At 40.4% G+C, this 15911-nt stretch overlaps 1 protein-coding gene and 1 non-coding gene across 2 annotated transcripts in view; one reads left to right on the top strand and one right to left on the bottom strand.

Annotated features, from left to right (window-relative positions):
- Positions 1–15911, bottom strand: part of OXCT1 (3-oxoacid CoA-transferase 1) — a 142747-nt gene that overhangs the window by 93293 nt on the left and 33543 nt on the right. The gene's annotated exons all lie outside the window — the stretch shown is intronic.
- On the top strand, positions 4057–4129 carry TRNAE-CUC. Its single transcript has one exon. It is a non-coding gene; the product is annotated as a tRNA-Glu (tRNA).

The raw sequence follows: 15911 nt of genomic DNA, 5'->3' as shown, positions 1-15911 counted from the left end.
AAGATCCCACATGCCGTGGAGCAACTAAGCCCATGGGCCACAACTACTGAAGCCTGTGTGCCCTAGAGCCCACGCACCGCAACTACTGAGCCCACGTGCCACAACTACTGAAGACTACGTGCTCTAGGGCCCACATGCTGCAACTACTGAGGCTGTGTGCTGCAACTACTGAAGCCCAAGTGCTGCAACTACTGAAGCCCGTGCGCCTAGAGCCTGTGCTCCACAACAAGAGAAGCCACCGCAATGAGAAGCCCGCTCACTGCAACGAAGAGTAGCCCCCACTCGCTGCAACTAGAGAAAGCCCGCACGTAGCAACAAAGACCCAACGCAGCCAAAAAAAAAAAATTAGGCATGATAAGAGATTAACAACAGGGCTTCCCTGGTAGCACAGTGGTTGAGAGTCTGCCTGCCGGTGCAGGGGACACGGGTTCGAGCCCTGGTCTGGGAGTATCCCACATGCCGCGGAGCAACTGGGCCCGTGCGCCACAACTACTGAGCCTGCACGTATGGAGCTTGTGCTCCGCAAAAAGAGAGGCTGCAACAGTGAGAGGGCCGCGCACCACGATGAAGAGTGGCCCCCGCTCGCCGCAACTAGAGAAAGCTCTCACACAGAAACGAAGACCCAACACAGCCAATCAATCAATCAATAAATAGAAATGTTGTAGAATTATTTTAAAAAAAGAGATTAACAACAATAACTAATAATAAAATAGGACAATTACAACAATATACTATAATAGAAGTTATGTGAATGTGGTCTTGCTCTCTCTCAAATTACATTACTATCCTGTGCTCCCCCTTCTTCTTCTTGTGACCATGTGAAATGATAAAATGCCTGTGTGACGAGATGAAGTGAGGTGAAGGATATAGGCACTGTGACGTAATGTTAGGCTACTACTGACTTTCTGACGATGTATCAGAAGGAAGATCATCTGCTCCATGTCATCCTGGATCGTCAAGCCATGTTGATGGCTGGGTGTCAGAAGCAGATGTTGACGGCTGGGGATCCCAGGCGGGACAGAATTGGAGCAGGTGAGATTTCATCCACTACTCCGAACAACATGTAATTTAAAACCTATCAATTGTTTATTTCTGGAATTTTCCATTTAATATTTTTGAACCACAGTTACACTACAAGTAACTGAAGCTGTGAAAAGTGAAACCCCAGATAAGGAGGGACTACTGTACTTTCTAACAATTAAGTCATTCTTGGTTTCTAATCTTTCATTATTTCTCCCAAATTAACCGTTTGTTTCAAACCATTTCATCTAAAAACAAACTAAATAAAATATATCTTTTCCTGAGTCTGCGAAAATTCAATAAGGCAAAGCTTTCATAAGGAAGCAGTGAAAACACACCTGAAGACTAATTTATTTATATGTAACAGTGTGCTGCATCCTAAAGAAATAAGGGTCTATTTCTTGACCTTTAGTCTCTCTGACGTTTGCAGGTAGTGGTGTGCACTTAGTTGAACATGAAGCATCAATGAGTATCTGAGGCCCTCTTTATTCATTTCATTTCTCTTACGCCCCCTAAAACAATAAATGTTACTTTCAATGAAAAGAATTCAAGGTGGATATTCAGTTCAAGCATGTTTCATCAGGGAACAAAGGTTAGTTTTCATCCCAAACCAGAATGTCTGAATCTTTTGCGCCAAAGTACAAAAAGAGATAAATAGGTCATTGGCTAATCCTCCATTTAAAATATGACAGCAGAGAGTGGCCATCAATTTTTGACTGCATGCAACTTATAAATCTGTCATTTCATAAGCTAATGAAATGACAGATTTATAAGAACCTTCCTTTCTATAAGGGGTCCATAATGCTCACCTTAAAAGTCATCACTGCATTTGCTCAATGTAAGGGATCAACATATTTAGGTTGATTTTGATGAGCTTTAAATATTAGGTAATTTACTGCCGATTAAAGCTAACAATATATTTAAAAAACAATCTAGATTAGTTTTTTGATAATGTCCTGAGATTTTAGAAGTCGGTGGTATTATGGAATTTTAATTCCCCTACATCTCAAGAACTCTGGATGCCAGGGAAAGGATAGGGAGGGTGTGCCTTGCCAGCTGCAACCCACGGGGTGGTCCTATAGTCACTGTCACTGGGCCAGTGAGGACAGTCATCTGAGGTTCATTAATCAAAGCAGCAGGAGGGATCAAGGTAAGAATATAGCACTTCAGAGCTTTAGAAAACACATCCAAATGACCTAACCCACTGACGCTCAAAATAGACCCGTGAAATAGGCAAATACACAGGAGATGCTATAGAGAAGCTGGGATTCTAAAGTACTTATTTGTCCAAGGTCACAATGCCAGTGGGAGGCAAAGATGTGATTGGTTTTTTTTCTATTTCTTTTTTTATTTTGTTTTATTTTTTAACATCTTTATTGCAGTATAATTGCTTTACAATGTTGTATTAGTTGCTGCTGTATAACAAAGGGAATCAGCTATATGTATACATATATCCCCATATCTCCTCCCTCTTATGTCTCCCTCCCACCCTCCCTATCCCACCCCTCTAGGTGGTCACAAAGCACCAAGCTGATCTCCCTGTGCTATGCGGCTGCTTCCCACTAGCTATCTATTTTACATTTGGTAGTGTATCTATGTCCATGCCACTCTCTCACTTAGTCTCAGCTTACCCTTCCCCCTCCCTGTGTCCTCAAGTCCATTCTCTGCATCTGTGTCTTTATTCCTATCCTGCCCCTAGGTTCTTTAGAACCTTTCTTTTTTTTTTTTAGATTCCATATATATGCGTTAGCATACAGTATTTGTTTTTCTCTTCCTAACTTACTTCACTCTGTATGACAGACTCTAGGTCCATCCACCTCACTACAAATAACTCAGTTTCGTTTCCTTTTATGGCTGAGTAATATTCCGTTGTATATATGTGCCACATCTTTATCCATTCATCTGTCGATGGACACTTAGGTTGCTTCCATGTCCTGGCTATTGTAAATAAAGATGTGATTCTTAATCTCAGATACTGTTCACAAAAATAAAGGAAAAAAAAAAAGAAAGAAAGAAATATACTGAGACTCCTAGAGCTTAGTCCCAGGACTTTTTCACTAAGAGTTCTTTTCTATTCCATGACTCTACTTATCAAATATTTGTGGATTATTCCCAATTGTATAACTCCCTTCTAGACCTCTCCGCTGAGCACAACACATACATGTCCATCTTCACCTACATCACCACTTGAATGCCTAAAAAAGCCAATCAATCCTACCAGGGGTCTTGTTACTCTACTCCTCCTTCCAAAAGCTGTTCCCAGGCTTCCTCAGCTTGGTAGGTGTCACACCATTGCTCAAGTCAGGTGGGAATCATTTTACTCTCTGCCTTTCCTCTACCCCAGCATTCCACATCCAAGGCATCGGCAAGTCTGATAAGATCCCTCTTCCAAGATACTGTATATCTCAATTCCACCACCTCTCCCCACTTCCACTCCACCACTCAAGTCCAAGCCACCATCACCTCTTGCCTGGACCATTGCAATAGTCTCCTCATCGGCTACCCTGTCTCCCTTCACAGCTCCATAAAAATCCATTCTATATACAACACCTAAAATCATGACCCTTTCCATTTGCACTTAAAATAAGGTGAAAGCTCCTATAAAAGTCCACTTAGCTATGCCAACATTTTCAGAAATGTTCAGTGTCTCAGAAATAAAGGCTCAGTATTCTCATGGCAGGACAGTGGCAGAGGAAACATGGAAGTCAGGACTTAAACCAAGTCTTTCAAATGTCCTTTTCATTAAGCCGTTCAACTTCCCAATGATCTATTCCCAGAAACTGATCTGTTTCTCAGTTTTCTCATTTGTAATATTATAAGAAAACTGCTTCTCCTCCTACCTCACCTGGTGATTAAGAGGATCAAATGAGATAATATATGTAAAAGCACTTTGAAAACATAAAGCATTACAAATATAAAGTAATATAAAACGCCTACTAATACACAAATGGTGCTCAAGCATGGGGTTTTCTGGGCCTTTTCTTACAAGAAAGAGGAGTTAAGTGAGTCTAGCTAAAATAATTGACTTTTGGGAATTCTCTGGTGGTCCAGTGGTTAGGACTTGATACTCTCACTGCCAGGGCCCCAGGTTCGATCCCTGGTCGGGGAACTATAATAAAATCCCATAAGCCGCACAGCACAGCAAAAATAAATAAGTAAAAAATTGACTTTTAACTCTCATCACTAGAATACAGTTTGGCTGGTTGGAGCCCTTTCTATTGCTTAAGAAGACTAATGCCAGATAAAAAAACACATGGCTGCCCTGGTTAACTTCCTGATTTCAGGCTTTACCTTACCAATAAATAAGAAATAGCCAGATAACTCTTAGAAACACATTTTTGACTAAAAAGAAAGTAGGAAGCTAAAAGCCCTGGTTTGGAAGGCTGAGAAAATGAGCCTCACCTTGCCCAAAGTCTGTCCATAATTCTTCTCCTGCCCTCTCTCCAGGATGTGGGGGACACAGCTCCAGAGGAGATGAAAACCCAGGGCTGCAGGGCCCTTCCAAAACCCAGGGACACAGGATGACTCCAACTCTGGACCACTTCCGTAGCTCCTGGAAATTCTTCCAGACAGCAGGAGTTGCAGCTGAGTGCCAGACCCAGGTCAAGTTGGAGAAGTCCTCACCCCATCACCCCAGGATCCAGACATTGTAAGTAAGAAACTGGCCTCAAGTATGACATAAAGTCTAATGGGCAGGAAAAAGCAAAATGCTTCTAATAAAGTGAGTCTATCACTATACAATTTTATTAAAGTCAGATTTATTGACAAAGGCATTGAGTTAGGAAAGAAATTGTAAAAACTGTGGCAAGATGAGCAAGATAAACAAGTTGCTACATGTAATCTTCCTTTCTTCATGGTTGTCCCCAGAACAGACCCACCAAACTGCATAATCATTTCACTACTTCTTCACAAATTCATATTATTCAATTTAATTTTTTCATTGATTCTCTTCAAACCAGTTATCATTATTTTATTTCAGTTCTACTTAAGTTCACTAGTCCTTTAAAAAATAATACTTAGTGACATTTAATATATTCAGACTATAGAAATGGAAACTATGCCATTAATCAAGGGCCTGCAAGTTTTTATCTGCAAAGGGCCAGATAATATTTCAGGCTTTATAGGCTCCACACTGTCTCTGTCACATATTGCTTTTTTTTTTTTTAAACAACCTTTAAAAATATAAAAATTTCTTAGCTCTTAGACAATACAAAAACAGACCATGGGCTATAGTTTATCAACCTTTGTTGTAAATAATAATTGTGAACTAACAGCATATAGAACATATATAGTATATGCAACATGAATCAACCTTTCACTTAAAACAAATCACACTGGTTCAACAGGCTTCCTTTTCCTAAAGCAGGTTCTAAAACTAGGAATGCTCTATATTAGAGAAGGATGAGGAATGTGTCCTATTTTTATGAAAGAAAAATTCTGCCCAGCTATTTTTTTCTCCCTTCTTAGGTGGTCAAGGATAAAAGATGTTCACTAAGAACTAATGAAGAATCACTTAGAATGTACATATTTACAATGAAATTCAAAAGCCTAGGTTAATACTGTACAGACTGATAAAACACAAATTTGTGAAACCTCAGAAATTACAGACACAAAGCCAAAAAGCCAAAAGTAGCTAGAATAAAATTCACCAATCCATCAAAGAAGGAGGATGTATTATTAAAATGACTTTCTTTTAGGATCTCTGCACTAACAGTAAAAAATAGCAACAAAATTCTGGAAGGATAATGCCATACAAATGACTTGCTGCAGTTGGTATTGCTACCCCACAAGGCAATGAAGTCCACTGTAGCTGAGATAAAGGAACTCTTACAGAGTTGCTGCACTGTTACCAAGCAACAAGAAATAAAATGTCAGGATTAGCACTTGATTTAATTTTTACCATCAACAAACCATACTTCTATTCTGCTATTCTTCTGGATGTAAATGGTCATTAGGCTAAGAATTATTAATCTATAAGAGTACACACACAAAAAAATATGCAGTGAAGTTAATACCTGGCATTCACCAAGTTCATGTTTTTTATATTTACTGCTTCCTTGGTAGAAACAGCAAATAATAACAGAATAGTGATTCTATTACTGAGAAGGTTATTTTGTCAAAATATTCAACTAAATCTTCACTAAATACATCTTCATTAGCATTGAAATATTCTCAAATCAGTGTTGCATTTTATGAAAATTCAAGGAAATGAATGAATTGTCTTTAAATACTTTAATACTTCAAAATAAGTAGAGTCAATCACTTCATTTAGTTTAGTTGTGTAAGGATATTATCATCTGTCAAAGCAATTGTACATCTGGCTGAATTTGTAGCATAAATTTATAGATATCTCTTTCAGAGTGGTATAGCAATCACTTTTTAAAAAATGAAATCTAAAAGCATTAATAAAATCCTATAACTGAAAAACTAAAAAAGAAAAAAATGTAAATTAAGGATATTATATAATTTAACAGACTTAAAAATCAATCACTGTAAATGACATCCATAGCTCACCACATCATCCCCAAAGTTAACACTTGGGAAGGTGACCGTGTTATGCCTTAGGATCATGAGGTCCCAGGGTTCACGGGGAGTTGGTTGGGAAGAGAGTGTTCCTTCTTTTTGTATTGTATCAAATAGCTCTCTTACCTGCCTGTGTTTTTAAAGAACTTGGGTTGAGTGTTCAACTCAGCTGGCCTGTGTGAATGAAGTAAAGAGGATTAGGATTAAACAGGTTCTAGCTGTCCTTATCTTCTCGCTAAGGAAGAGAAGTAGAGAGCATTACCAGGTAAATACTAAAGTGCAGTGAAGGGCATTTACTATATTACGCTTCACACAGTGAATGTCAAATTTGACATTTCAGCCAAGTTCATAAATATCATGTCTCCAAGTCAATCAGCAATTTGTGCGTGGGCATAAATTCCATACAGGCATGGAGCAGTGGTCGCCTGTGTATGCATGTGTGTGCTTGACATTGCATCTGTCTAATGAAGTTTCTCAACATGGTTACATGTGTTTCTCTTGGGTGGATGGAACCTTTAGGTTTTTTCCTGTTTAGACCTATTTCTTTTTTCTTTTTACCGTCTCTTGGAAAAATTATGAGTTTCTCTGTAATATCAAAAGGCATTAGCAATCTTAAGATTAAGAATAAAAGAAACTTAAGAGGAAAGGAATTATGTTTATCCCGTGTGCAGTTTCATTTTTCCTGAAGCAGGACGGAAGATAACCAGTCTCTAAAACATCGGTACACTAATTGGGCCTGCTTGGTGGAGATTAAATGTTCACAGGATCCACTGAAGTGATTAGGTCGAATGGTTAAAATCCACTGTATTCCCACATCCTAGTGTAAAGTGAGCTAACCACCAGTTTGACTTCTTCTGCAAAGGTAATTCATGAGGTGTTGTCAACACAAAGTTCTCCAAACAGGGCCAGAGAGTCACAAAAGTCAGGAGGCTCCAATCGCAAATTCACATTCTCCATTCATCTCAGAGTTTTAAAGTCAGATTTGGGCCTAGTCATCTTGTGAACTATTACAAATGAACTAAAAACAGAAATCACACTTCACACAGCCTAGGAAGAAGATACTGCCATGATTCTCAAGACAGCTACCCTCATATAAGAGTCCTCGGCCCACCACCTCAGACGGAAGAAAGGGGAGTGTGTCGTCCCCAGTCGCCAGGTCCACCAGGGAGGCTCCACTGCTCCTCTTTCCACCGCCCAGCTTCCTCACCTCCCGGAGGCCTCTGCTCAACTGTCATCTCAGTGGGGCCTTCTGTTACTGACCAACCCATTCAAACTTCCACTTTGGGGAACTCCCTGGCGGTCCAGGGGTTAGGGCTCCACAGTCCCACTGCCGAGGGCCCGGGTTCAATCCCTGGTCAGGGAACTAAGATCCCACAAGCCATGCAGTACGGACAAAAAAAAAGCAAAGACAGGGGCGCTTCCCTGGTGGCGCAGTGGTTGAGAGTCCGCCTGCCGATGCAGGGGACATGGGTTCGTGCCCTGGTCTTGGAAAATCACACATGCCGCGGAGCAGCTGGGCCCGTGAGCCATGGCCGCTGGGGCTGCGCATCCAGAGCCTGTGCTCCGCAACGGGAGAGTTCACAACAGTGAGAGGCCTGCGTACCGCAAAAAAAAAAAAGGGGGAGGGGGGAAGCAAAGACAAAAACAAAATTTATCTTTCTTCTCCTGACATTTCATGTCCCTTTTCATGCTTTGTTTCATCTCCTTTTTATCAATATCTAATATAATATATATTTTACTTATTTATTGCACCTATTGTCAGTCTTGAGCATTATAATGTAAGCTCATGAGGGATACAATATCCGGTGATTATCTCAAAATACTACAAGAGGAGGCAGGAGATGGGGATGAAGAAGGGGCAGGAGTGATCGTGGGTTGACAGTCATTGGAGCTGGAGGACGAGCTCAGATGGGTTCATTACACTCTTCTGTTTACTGTTGTGTTATGTCCGTTAGCCTTCATAATAAACATTGAAAACAAAATTTGTGATACCATTTACACTGCTATTTTCACCTTTCCTCATCCACCAATCAGGAACAACACATATCTTCTTGGCAGGATGGTAGATGTACCCCTAATCTTTTCCTCTAGTTAACCTCCTCTGGAGACACGGCATGTACCAGGCACTAGTACAGGACGCAGAAGTCACAGGTCCCAAAGCTTGGCTCTTCTAAACAAGAAGTCTTAGGATATCTTTGGAAAATAATCTTCCATATGTCCATACCTTATGACTTAGAATTATTTTTAAGGGACTGATAACTACAATATTCCTGACAGTGGCTCTCTCTGCAGGAAAGGCAGGCAGATGAAAATGAGAATAAGCAATCCGCCAATCCTTACCTTAGGTGGGTTCGTAGGTGTTCAATTTATTACTGTGCTTAATCACCCACAAAGGCTACATGCATATAATACTTGTATGCATCAAACATCATGTAATATGAACAATTCTTTCATAAGCAAATACATAAATATGCCATAATATAAAAATAATAAAAATAACTTTATTGAAGTCATGGTAATGAATGTGTTTGTCTTAACTAAAAGCTGAAATTAGCCAAAATAGCTGAAGAGGCCTTGCATAAACCTTGCCATCTTCCAACACCAGCCAGGGCACACACCTGAAGAAACTAGGTGGGTTATTTTGTTCATAGGTAACCTCAACAGCCTTCGGTGGCTGAGTCAGATGAGCTTCCCTGACAGCACCGGCACGCCAGGCTGCTTGCAGGAGACAAAGCATCAACAGGTTCCTGAGTGAAGCACTTGCGCCCCTCCCCATGAGTTTTCTATTATAAGCTGCTTTAAAAAAAAAAAAAAATGTAAAGAACGGTAACTTCCCAGAGAAACATAGCCTGATTGGATATGCACCCAGGAGACTGGCTGAGGGGCTCATGGGAAGTTGAAGGGTTAACAGACCCCTACAAAAGCCAAATGAGTTCCACAGTACTGCTGTTACTCATACACATGGAACGCAATGCCAAGAGTTGTTCCCTGGCTGGTCTTGCACTTAAACTTGTGAAGTTTATCAAGGAAGATTCCACCCACTCAAAGAGGAGGTCCAGAAATAACACTGTCTGTCCTAAAAAGAGAAATATCTTTCTGGCATGTATGCCAATATGTGCACCCACTTGTACTATTTTCCCCAAGTAACTACCCCCAGTTCCTTAAGAGACGGGGAAAGAGACAGCCAGCCTTCACTATGTCACAACTTTGTGGCGAAACATGCAAATGGCTGCAGGTTTTAAGAATGCAAATGCAATATTCATATCGGTTTTGTTAAAGGGGAAAACAGACATAATTGGTTTTCCACAACTCATAAGTTTGTTTAAAACACATTTGAAAGGCAAAATTTTTCCAAAAAGGAGCAATATCCCACTTTTAGAGAAACCAGAAATAATTCATGTCAACGGCCAATTTGGTATTCTCTTCAATTCAAGATAAATATACTGGTTTACCTCTTGTCAATTGGAGTTGAAATTATGAACCAAAAAAGCAAGAGACAGCTTTATGTTCCTTTGCCACCCTGCTTCTTCTTTTTTTTTTTTTAAATTTATTTTACTTATTTATTTTTTTGGCTGCATTGTTGTCTTCGTTGCTGTGCACGGGCTTTCTCTACTTGCGGCGAGTGGGGGCTACTCTTCATTGCAGTGCGTGGGCTTCTCATTGCGGGGGCTTCTCCTGTTGCAGAGCATGGGCTCTAAGCGCGTGGGCTTCAGTAGTTGTGTCACATGGACTCAGTAGTTGTGGCTCGCGGGCTCTAGAGCACAGGCTCGGTAGTTGTGGTGCACAGGCTTAGTTACTCCGCGGCATGTGAGATCTTCCCGGACCAGGGCTTGAACCCGTGTCCCCTGCATTGGCAGGAGGATTCTTAACCACTGCGTCACCAGGGAAGTCCCCTGCCACCCTGCTTCTACGTGCAAAAAGACTTTAAGATATCTGAGGGAATTATCATTAATATTTTAGATATTTATAGTTCTACCCCTTTCTTTAGCTCCCATAAAACTCAAGTTATAGGGGGTAACCAGGGAGAAAGGCTGAAAAGATTCAGCACCAGGGGGTGGAGTGGTGCTTTACGAGACAGGCTCTAACCCAGATCCTGCTACTGAAAAGTCCTTCATGTCCTCATTTATAAGAGAAAGGAGATGAACTAAGAGTTCTAAAAAAAAAAAAGGCTTTGTTTGAAATGTAGGGTGTAGTCATTGTTAAAGCTCCCACTGCTTAAGATACTGCAGTACAAGAATAGACATTCAATCACCATGTTCAGGGAAGTCTGTGAAAAGCTGCACAGTTCAGAGAGGCGACACAACAGAATGAACAGAATCCAAGAGGAAGACTGAATGAATCCACAGGGCTTTTGATCACAGGATGATGCTTTTCTCAAAGCCCTCTTGGAGGCAGATGGTGAAGGAGGCAAAGAGACATAATTGGAATAACTAGCAAGGAAAGCTGGGGGTAGAGGAATATATTGGCCCAAAACTCCCAATCTGCTTGATTCTAATAGTTAGCATTGAAATGGACAACTTCCAGAAATTCAATACCTTTCAAGATTTTGAAACACCATCCATTGATGATGATTTGAGAATATTTCATAAAATAGTGGAAAAGTGCAGACACCCCGGAATCAGTCATTCTGTGGTCCTAGCTCCATCTAGCTGTGTGACATCACATCAGGTATATAACCAAACCTCTCTGTGCTTTTAAGTCCTTATCTGTAAAATAAGGAAAATAATGATTCCTACCTCATAAGACTATTGTTAACATTAAAAAAATTAACAATAACCATGAAGAATATGACTAAAACATAATAAATACTTGATTAATAGTAACTATTATTATTGTTAATATTTAACAGGCAGGAAAATACGCAGGTAATTTAAGATCTCTGAAGACTCCTGTTAAACCAGCTCATAATCGTCCATCTCACTAGGACCACTGCACAATAAAGTAGGATAGGGCTACAGGAAAGGAATTACAGAGTCCTAAAGGCCGATGCTGTTAACAGAGTGCACAAAACATAGCACAGAAGAGGAGCTGGAGGTCCAGGGTAGTCACTAGACTAAGAATAATACAAAACTCACAGTCCAGAGAGATTTCTTGTTATCAGAAGACACCTAATCTATTCATCATCCCCAATTCCAAATTATCTTCTACATCCAAGAGCACAAGTTCTTACAATTCAACCTAAAGGCATGTGGACCTCTTCTACTATGAGCACGCAGAGGGAGCAGGCTTACGATACTTTATTGTCTAAATTGCTGTTTTGCTTATATTCCTAAACTAGAATGACAAATTATACTTCATCTTTATCCTTCCAATTAGGCTCCGTCCAATCAAACTTTCTCCAGTGATGACAATATTCTTTATCTATGTGTATCAACACAATAGTCACTAGCATATGTAGTTACTGAAGAGAAACTGAATTTCTACTTTATCTAATTTTAATTAATTTAGATTTTAAAAGTCGCATGTGGCTAGTGGCTACCAGCTGGACAGTGTGGGTATAATCAATTGGGAGTGGCCATCAACAGCACTATATTGAAAGGGATCCTAATGTGAGTCTGTGTCTAAGAGGACAGAATGCTGTGAATCAGAGATGTCTGTTCTAGGACAGAGGGAGGGCAGCTTTTATCATATTTGCACGATCAATTAAAGGATTTTATCTCCTCTTCCCTTATGCCGACAGAGAACCTCTCTTTCCTAATACCTACATTAATTCTCAGACAGTAGAGAGTCATTTCCTGCTTTTGGAAGAGATAAGATTGGCTGAAAAGAACCAGATTATAAAAGAAGGAAAAAAAGAAATTCACCCAGGACGATGCACACTGCCCCATGGTACTCAGAGAAAATATACTGGTTTGTGGCAGTTTTACAGAAGTACATACAATCAAGAGAGGGTTAAACTATCAATTATTTTAAGCTACGCTATAGGCTTTTTTTCAGTACTGTTACAGATGTGTGCAATGGACATGTCATTAAGAAGATTCGCTTAAAAAAAAAAAAAAAGATCGCACAGAGAGAGTAAACCACACTACTCATTTTAAACGCAGAAAATATACTGAAGCCGTTGCAAAAGAAACCACCCTGCCAGTGTTGAAAGTACCACATTCCCCAGCACATTAAAAATAATACACTTCAAACACTGTAAATTAACTATATTTCCATAAAAGAGGAAGAAAACAAACAAAAAAATGAAGCCAAACTATGGCTATCTACTAAAAATAATAATATACTTCACTTTCCAAGAGAGAAACAGAATTCTAACATTTGATTATTTCAAACATATGGCAGTGCTGCCTCCATGAAATACCATCTTGGGCAAGCATATGGATGAATGAAAAAATGCCAGGTAGAATACTACCATCACAAGAAAAATTAAGAACATATATACTCATTTCCAGATTGCAGAAGGGGTTCCTATTAAGCCCTCCCATGGGAAAGCTATCTCGAACACCCAAGAAAATCTGGTTCCAAAGTGATCCTCAAAGCCTAAATGAATCATTTTGAAGTCTCCTTTCAGGTTCAAATATGTATAAACAAAATGGCAAGATTTTGGTATAAGCACCTATTTCTGTCCCAGAGCTTGAACTCTGGGAAGGTTCTAAAATTATTCTAGTCTCTCCCAAACCCTGAGATGTCCAAAGGAGAGTCAGTTAGTGCCTTAATTCAACTGTTCTGAAGAGAACCACATCAAAGCAGTGAGCTGTACTAGCCTCCTTCTTCCTTAAAGTAACACCAGTAACTAACAGTGAGATAAGGAACTTCTCCTAATACAACTTACTATTTTCCTAGGATTCTGCATACACGAAATCATCTGGAGACAAACTGGAGAACATTTATACCAAAGAAGTCCACACACTAGAGTGAAGGTTCTGAGCCCGACATCAGGCTTCCCAACCGGGGGTCCAGCAACAGGAGGAGGAATCCCAGAGAATCAAACTTTGAAGGCTAGCGGGATTTGACTGCAGGACTTCAACAGGAGTGGGGGAAACACAGACTCCACTTCTGGAGGGCACACACAAAGTAATGTGTGCATCAGGACACAGGGGAAGGAGCAGTTATCCCATAGGAGATTGAACCAGACCTATCTGCTAGTGTTGGAGGGTCTCCTGCAGGAGCAGGAAAGGTGGGGAGGTGGGGAGGTGGGAGTGTGGGGGGGGGGGCGGGGGCTCACCGCTGGGACAAGGACACTGGCAGCAGAAGTTCTGGGAAGGGGCTTCCCTGGTGGCGCAGTGGTTGAGTCTGCCTGCTGATGCAGGGGACGCGGGTTCGTGCCCTTGTCCGGGAAGATCCCACATGCCGCAGAGCGGCTGGGCCCGTGAGCCATGGCCACTGAGCCTGCATGTCCTGAGCATGAGCTCTCCCAGAGTCCACCATTAGCCCCACCAAAGAGCTTCCAGGCGCTAGTGCTGGGTTGCCTCAGGCCAAACAACAAACAGGTAGGAAAGTCAGCCCCACCCATCAGCAGACAAGTGGATTAAAGTTTTACTGAGCTCTGTCCACCAGAGAAACACCCAGCTCTACCCACCACCAGTCCCTCCTATCAGGAACTTGCACAGCCTTTTAGATAGCCTCATCTACCAGAAGGCAGACAGCAGAAACAAGAAGAACTACAATCCTGCAGCCTGTGGACATTCACAGAAAGATAGACAAAATGAAAAGGCAGAGGACTATGTACCAGATGAAGGAACAAGATAAAACCCCAGAAAAACACCTAAAAACACCTAAAGGAGATAGTCAACCTTCCAGAAAAAGAATTCAGAATAGTGATAGTGAAATTAATCCAGGACCTCAGGAAAAGAATGGAGGCAAATATCGAGAAGATGCAAGAAATGTTTCACAGAGACCTATAAGAATTAAAGAACAAACACCTAGAAGAATTAAAGAACAAACAAACAGAGATGAACAATACAATAACTGAAATGAAAAATACACTAGAAGGAATCAGTAACAGAATAACTGTGGCAGAAGAACAGATAAGTGACCTGGAAGACAGAATGGTGGAATTCACTACTGCAGAACAGAATAAAGAAAAAAGAATGAAAAGAAATGAAGTCAGCCTAAGAGACCTCTGGGACAACATTAAATGCACCAATATTTGCATTATAGGGATCCCAGAAGGAGGAGAGAGAGAGGACCCGAGAAAATATTTGAAGAGATTAGAGTCGAAAACTTCCCTAACATGGGAAGGAAACAGCCACCCAAGTCCAGGAAGTGCGGAGAGTCCCAGGCAGGATAAACCCAAGCAGAAACATGCCAAGACACATAGTAATCAAATTGAGAAAAATTAAAGACAAAGAAAAAGTATTAAAAACAAGGGAAAAACGACAAATAACATACAAGGAAACTCCCATAAGTTTAAGAGCTGATTTCTCAGCAGAAACTCTACAAGCCAGAAGGGAGTGGCACAATATATATATATAAAGTGATGAAAGGGAAGAACCTACAACCATGATTACTCTACCCAGTAAGGATCTCATTCAGATTCAATGGAGAAATCAAAAGCTTTACAGACAAGCAAAAGCTAACAGAATTCAGCACAACCAAACTAGCTCTACAACAAATGCTAAAGGAACTTCTCTAAGTGATAAACACAAGAGAAGAAAAGGACCTACAAAAACAAACGCATAACAATTAAGAAAATGGTAATAGGAACATACATATCGATAATTACCTAATTACGTGAATGGATTAAATGCTCCAACAAAAGACACAGGCTCACTGAATGGAAACAAAAACAAGACCCATGTATATGCTGTCTACAAGAGACTCACTTCAGACCTAGGGACACATACAGACTCAAAGTGAGGGGATGGAAAAAGATATTCCATGCAAATAGAAATCAAAAGAAAGCTGGAATAGCAGTACTCATATCTGATAAAATAGACTTTAAAATAAAGAATGTTACAAGAGACAAGGAAGGACACTACATAATGATCAAGGGATCAATCCAAGAAGAAGATATAACAATTATAAATATTTATGCACCCAACATAGGAGCACCTCAATACATAAGGAAACAGCTAACAGCTATAAAACAGGAAATCGACAGTAACACAATAATAGTGGGGGACTTTAACACCACACTTACACCAATGGATAGATCATCCAAACAGAAAATTAATAAGGAAACACAAGCTTTAAATGACACAATAGACCAGATAGATTTAATTGATATTTATAGGACATTCCATCCGAAAACAGCAGATTACACTTTCTTCTCAAGTGCACACGGAACATTCTCCAGGATAGATTGATCACGTCTTGGGTCACAAATAAAGCCTCAGTAAATTTAAGAAAACTGAAATCATGTCAAGCACCTTTTCCGATCACAAAGCTATGAGACTGGAAATAAGTTACAGGGAGAAAAACGT

The sequence above is a fragment of the Phocoena sinus genome, chromosome 3 (genome assembly GCF_008692025.1).
Source record: "Phocoena sinus isolate mPhoSin1 chromosome 3, mPhoSin1.pri, whole genome shotgun sequence".
Taxonomy (NCBI): domain Eukaryota; kingdom Metazoa; phylum Chordata; class Mammalia; order Artiodactyla; family Phocoenidae; genus Phocoena; species Phocoena sinus.
This window is presented reverse-complemented; position numbering and strand designations above follow the sequence as displayed.